We start from the raw sequence: 7,500 nt of genomic DNA, 5'->3' as shown, positions 1-7,500 counted from the left end.
TGACACCACACTCCACAAAGCAAGAGCAGTAGTAGATCTGATTACCAACAACAATGAGACAGCCTACAGAGAAGAGCTAGGCATTCTGGCAGCGTAGTGCCAGCAAAACAAGCAAGCTGATTGTGGACTTCAGGAAGAACCAAGCAGGGCACGCACCCATCCTCATCAATGGGGCCACCGTGGAGACAGTCAAAAACGTCAAGTTCCTCGGCGTACAGATCTCAGAGCAGCTCAAATGGTCAAACTACACGGACACCGTGGTTAAGAAGGCACGAGAGTGACTCTTCAACCTCAGGATACTGAAGACATTTGTCCTGTACTTGAGGGCCCTCAGTGTTCTACAGGAGCACCGCTGTCGGGCTGCATCACCATCTGGTACGGCAACTCCACCGCTGAGGATCGCAAGGAGCTACAGAGGGTGGCTCAGCCAAAGGTACCATTGGGGGCACTCTGCCTGCCCTGCAGGACACCTACAACGCCAAGTGTCTCAGGAAGGCCAAGAAAATCATCAGGGACCCCAGCCACCCGAGCCATGGCCTCTTCTCCCCGCTTCCATCACTAAGACGCGGGCAGTACAGGAGCATCATGGCAAAAGCTGGAGGAGACAGACCATCAGGCTGCTGAATAGCCACCTCTAGTCAGCTACCTGCCCCTGTTCATTTTGACCATTGTTGGTGTTAATATGTATATATTTACCATTGCTACAGGACACTTACAATACCAAGTGTCATAGGAAGGTCAAGAAGATCCTCCGTTCCCTCCGGACTCCTGCCTGGTGTGTCAGCATCCTCTCCTTCCGTTTCCTCCAGACTCCTGCCTGGTGCTTACATCACTAAGATGCGGGCAGTACAGGAGCATCATGGCAAAAGCTGGAAGACTGGCCAAGAGTGTCTATCTACGGACCAGGTGGCAAATACTCCAGGCAATCTCAAATTATAAAAGGAACAGCAGACACCACCGTCTTGCTACCCGACAAGCTAAACACCTTCTTCACATGCTTCAAGACAAAAAACAGTGCCGCTGACACAGGGCCACCGCCGTTCAGGAGGACTCTTTTCCGTGGTCGACGTGAGTAAGACATTTAAGAGTGTTTAACCATCACAAGGCTGCCATCCCAGACGGCATGCCTAGCCGCGTCCTCAGAGATTGCGCAGACCATTTGGCTGGTGTGTTTACGGCCATATTCAATCAATCCTTATCCCAGTCTGATGCTTCAAGAGGGCCACCATTGTTCCTGTTCCCAAGAAAGCTAAGGTAACTGAGCTAAATGACTATCGCCCCGTAGCACTCACTTCCATCATCATGAAGTGTTTTTAGAGACTAGTAAAGGATCATATCACCTCCACCCTACCTGACACCCTAGACCCATTCCAATATGCTTACCGACCCAATAGGTCCACAGACGACGCAATCGCAACCACACTGCACACTGCCCTAACCCATCTGGACAAGAGGAATACCTATGTGAGAATGCTGTTCATCGACTACAGCTCGGCATTTTAACTCTCCAAACTCGTCATTAACTTTTTATGGCATTAAGCTCGAGACCCTGGGTCTCGACCCCGCCCTGTGCAACACGGTCCTGGACTTTCTGATGGGCCGCCCCCAGGTGGTGAGGGTAGGTAACAACATCTTCACCCCGCTGATCCTCAACATTGGGGCCCCACAAGGGTGCGTTCTGAGCCCTCTCCTGTACTCCCTGTTCATCCATGACGGCGTGGCCATGCACGCCTCCAAATCAATCATCAAGTTTGCAGACGACACTACAGTGGTAGGCTTGATTACCAACAACAATGAGACGGCCTACAGGGAGGAGGTGAGGGCCCTCGGATTGTGGTGTCAGGAAAATACCTCACACTCAACGTCAACAAAACAAAGGAGATGAGCGTGGACTTCAGGAAACAGCAGAGGGAGCACCTCCCTATCCACATCGACAGGACAGTAATGGAGAAGGTGGAAGGTTTTAAGTTCCTCGGTGTACACATCACAGACAAACTGAAATGGTCCACCCACACAGACAGAGTGGTGAAGAAGGCTTGTCACCAAAAACACCAAACTTTGACAGATGCACAATTGAGAGCATCCTGTCGGGCTGTATCACCACCTGCTACCACCTGCTACGGCAACTGCAGACCGCAATCCAGAGGGTGGTGAGGTCTGAGCGACACATTTACCAGGGGCAAACTACCTGCCCTCCAGGACACCTACACCACCCAATGTCACAGGAAGGCCATAAAGATCATCAAGGACAACAACCACCCGAGCCACTGCCTGTTCACCCGGCTATCTTCAAGAAGGCTATCATCAAGAAGGCGAGGTCAGTACAGGTGCATTAAAGCAGGGACCGAGAGACTGAAAAACAGCTTCTATCTCAAGGCCATCAGACTGTTAAACAGCCACCACTAACATTGAGTGGCTGCTGCCAACACACTGACAATGACACTGACTCAAATCTCTAGCCACTTTTATAATTAACATTTGGATGGAATATGTACATTTGGATGTAATATCGCTAGTCACTGAAACAATGCCACTTTATATAATGTTTACTTACCCTACATTACTCATCTCATATATATACTGTACTCTATACCACCTACTGCATCCTGCCTATGCCGTTCGGCCATCGCTCATCCATATATTTATATGTACATATTCGTATTCATTCCTTTACACTTGTGTGTATAAGGTAATTGTTGTGGAAGTGTTAGGTTAGATTACTTGTTAGATATTACTGCACGGTTGGAACTAGAAGCACAAGCATTTCGCTACACTCGCTACATCTGCTAACCATGTGTATGTGACCAATAAAATGTGATTTTGATTTCATTCATAGGCTAGGTTATAGCAACCTCATGAGTAGGTTACCATTTTACCGTCATGTAGTAGCCTAAACCTATCACTGTTTCATTGAACTGGGTGAATCGAATATGAATGAGAGTTATTATATGGAGTATTATATAGAAATATAATATATAGTATATATTTAATAGTTCTACTTATAGAAATAAGGCCATGCTCATAAAAAAAAAGTGTCCTGTCTAATCTTGAACAGCGCTAACCTCCGCTGGTGTGTGTGTGTGTGTGTGTGTGTGTGTGTGTGTGCGTGTGTGTGTGCGTGTGCGTGTGTGTGTGTGTGTTGGGTTGGTGTTTAGACAGATCCTGCTATAACCAGTAGATGAAGGATGTGAGCTCCAGTAGCAATGACAGGTCTGTCTGATGTATCTAACACCAGTGTCTCATAGTCACATTAACTAATGAATGACTTCATGTTGATGCTATTTTCAGCCACTGTAATTTAGACATCTTAGGAGCGAACCCGCTTCCTCTATATCGTCTTCAGACTAACTGTCGTATCTAAATGTTTTAGGCTTCCTCTCTGTCTGTCCACAGAGAAACATCTCCTAAAGCAGAAAGTCAGTCGGGGTCTCAATGTTGAGAGTTAATTAGCTCCATGCCAGCTAACATTCTTTAGATATGTAAATTAGTCTAGCCATCTATCTAAACTTGTGGTAATCATGGTAAAATTACCAACCGAGTGGGTGGGTGGGGGTTAGGCCCCCTAAAGGCCTGCTCTGACTGCATGTCTGGGTATGGCTGTAGGTACACAGACCCTCGAGCCACCGTGGCCACCGTGGCCGTTATGAGTTTAGATTTTTGTGGCCCCCTTCAAAGTGGCCCCCATCAAAGTGGCCCCCATCTCTGAACCTAAAGAGTCTGATTCCAGATGGAGATTTGAGTCCAGTGTGATTTTTAGTCCAGCGTCACACACACACACACACACATACACACACACACACACACACACACACACACACACACACACACACACACACACACACACACACACACAGAAACACACACACACACACACAGAAACACACACACACACACACACACACACACAGAAACACACACACACAAACAAACACACACACACACTGCCACACACACACACTGCCACACACACACACACTGCCACACACACACACACACACTGCCACACACACACACACACTCTGCCACACACACACACACACTGCCACACACACACACACACTGCCACACACACACACACACACATAAACACACACACACTCACAGAAACATAGAAACATAGAAACACACACACACACACATAAACACACACACACACACTCTGCCACACACACACACACACACACACTGCCACACACACACACACTGCCACACACACACACACTGCCACACACACACACACACACACTGCCACACACCATGTCTGCGTTCTCAGCCCTCCTATTCTATCCTGTTAATCAGTGTTGTGTTCATCACCTTTCACCTTTTCCCACCAATTTATAAAGCAGATTTGAAAAAAAGCTCAAAAATAGCACCATTTCCTCTGCATGTGGCCTTTCTGTCCATTCCGGCCTTGCTGTCCAAGTCGTATGACGGTTCAGATTACAGAACAGGAAGGTGACAGAGATGTGGAATAATCTGTGGCCAGGAGATAGAGGAGAGGTGAGATGCATCCTGGGAAAGTGACCTGTGGGACACACCTCCCCCCCCCTGGGTCAGCTGATCATATGAGCCACTCCCTGAGAAATTAACACCCAGACAGCTGATAGTTGACTGTTGTTGATGGGAAAAGAAAAAGGGAAAGTCTGTGATGTGAGTTGACGGGGAAACACCTCAGTATAGTACGTTTGACTGTCTGAAAGTATATATATATATATAAATATATCCTTAAGGAGAGTATATATATATATAAATATATCCTTAAGGAGAGTATATATATATATATATATATATATGTATCCTTAAGGAGAGTATATATATATCAAATCAAATCAAATCAAATTTATTTATATAGCCCTTCGTACATCAGCTGATATCTCAAAGTGCTGTACAGAAACCCAGCCTAAAACCCCAAACAGCAAGCAATGCAGGTGTAGAAGCACGGTGGCTAGGAAAAACTCCCTAGAAAGGCCAAAACCTAGGAAGAAACCTAGAGAGGAACCAGGCTATGTGGGGTGGCCAGTCCTCTTCTGGCTGTGCCGGGTGGAGATTATAACAGAACATGGCCAAGATGTTCAAATGTTCATAAATGACCAGCATGGTCGTATAATAATAAGGCAGAACAGTTGAAACTGGAGCAGCAGCACGGTCAGATGGACTGGGGACAGCTAGGAGTCATCATGTCAGGTAGTCCTGGGGCATGGTCCTAGGGCTCAGGTCCTCCGAGAGAGAAAAAAAGAGAGAATTAGAGAGAGCATATGTGGGGTGGCCAGTCCTCTTCTGCCTGTGCCGGGTGGAGATTATAACAGAACATGGCCAAGATGTTCAAATGTTCATAAATGATCAGCATGTTCGAATAATAAGAAGGCAGAACAGTTGAAACTGGAGCAGCAGCACGGCCAGGTGGACTGGGGACAGCAAGGAGTCATCATGTCAGGTAATCCTGGGGCATGGTCCTAGGGCTCAGGTCCTCCGAGAGAGAGAAGGAGAGAATTAGAGAACGCACACTTAGATTCACACAGGACACCGAATAGGACATGAGAAGTACTCCAGATATAACAAACTGACCCTAGCCCCCGACACATAAACTACTGCAGCATAAATACTGGAGGCTGAGACAGGAGGGTCAGGAGACACTGTGGACCCATCCGAGGACACCCCGGACAGGGCCAAACAGGAAGGATATAACCCCACCCACTTTGCCAAAGCACAGCCCCACACCACTAGAGGGATATCTTCAACCACCAACTTAACATCCTGAGACAGGGCCGAGTATAGCCCACAAAGATCTCTGCCATGGCACAACCCAAGGGGGGGCGCCAACCCAGACAGGATGACCACATCAGTGAATCAACCCACTCAGGTGACGCACCCCTTCCAGGGACGGCATGAGAGAGCCCCAGTAAGCCAATGACTCAGCCCCTGTAACAGGGTTAGAGGCAGAGAATCCCAGTGGAAAGAGGGGAACCGGCCAGGCAGAGACAGCAAGGGCGGTTCGTTGCTCCTGAGCCTTTCCGTTCACCTTCCCACTCCTGGGCCAGACTACACTCAATCATATGACCCACTGAAGAGATGAGTCTTCAGTAAAGACTTAAAGGTTGACCGAGTTTGCGTCTCTGACATGGGTAGGCAGACCGTTCCATAAAAATGGAGCTCTATAGGAGAAAGCCCTGCCTCCAGCTGTTTGCTTAGAAATTCTAGGGACAATTAGGAGGCCTGCGTCTTGTGACCGTAGCGTACGTGTAGGTATGTACGGCAGGACCAAATCAGAGAGATAGGTAGGAGCAAGCCCATGTAATGCTTTGTAGGTTAGCAGTAAAACCTTGAAATCAGCCCTTGCTTTGACAGGAAGCCAGTGTAGAGAGGCTAGCACTGGAGTAATATGATCAAATTTTTTGGTTCTAGTCAGGATTCTAGCAGCCGTATTTACCACCAACTGAAGTTTATTTAGTGCTTTATCCGGGTAGCCGGAAAGTAGAGCATTGCAGTAGTCTAACCTAGAAGTGACAAAAGCATGGATTAATTTTTCTGCATCATTTTTGGACAGAAAGTTTCTGATTTTTGCAATGTTACGTAGATGGAAAAAGCTGTCCTTGAAATGGTCTTGATATGTTCTTCAAAAGAGAGATCAGGGTCCAGAGTAATGCCGAGGTCCTTCACAGTTTTATTTGAGACGACTGTACAACCATTAAGATTAATTGTCAGATTCAACAGAAGATCTCTTTGTTTCTTGGGACCTAGAACAAGCATCTCTGTTTTGTCTGAGTTTAAAAGTAGAAAGTTTGCAGCCATCCACTTCCTTACGTCTGAAACACATGCTTCTAGCAAGGGCAATTTTGGGGCTTCACCATGTTTCATTGAAATGTACAGCTGTGTGTCATCCGCATAGCAGTGAAAGTTAACATTATGTTTTCGAATAACATCCCCAAGAGGTAAAATATATAGTGAAAACAATAGGGGTCCTAAAACGGAACCTTGAGGAACACCGAAATTTACAGTTGATTTGTCAGAGGACAAACCATTCACAGAGACAAACTGATATCTTTCCGACAGATAAGATCTAAACCAGGCAAGAACTTGTCCGTGTAGACCAATTTGGGTTTCCAATCTCTCCAAAAGAATGTGGTGATCGATGGTATCAAAAGCAGCACTAAGGTCTAGGAGCACGAGGACAGATGCAGAGCCTCGGTCCGATGCCATTAAAATGTAATTTACCACCTTCACAAGTGCCGTCTCAGTGCTATGATGGGGTCTAAAACCAGACTGAAGCATGTCATATACATTGTTTGTCTTCAGGAAGGCAGTAAGTTGCTGCGCAACAGCCTTTTCTAAAATCTTTGAGAGTAATGGAAGATTCGATATAGGCCGATAGTTTTTTATATTTTCTGGGTCAAGGTTTGGCTTTTTCAAGAGAGGCTTTATTACTGCCACTTTTAGTGAGTTTGGTACACATCCGGTGGATAGAGAGTCGTTTATTATGTTCAACATAGGAGGGCCAAGCAC

Source organism: Oncorhynchus tshawytscha, linkage group LG16 (genome assembly GCF_018296145.1).
Source record: "Oncorhynchus tshawytscha isolate Ot180627B linkage group LG16, Otsh_v2.0, whole genome shotgun sequence".
NCBI classification, from domain to species: domain Eukaryota; kingdom Metazoa; phylum Chordata; class Actinopteri; order Salmoniformes; family Salmonidae; genus Oncorhynchus; species Oncorhynchus tshawytscha.
Note: the sequence above shows the minus strand (reverse complement) of the source record.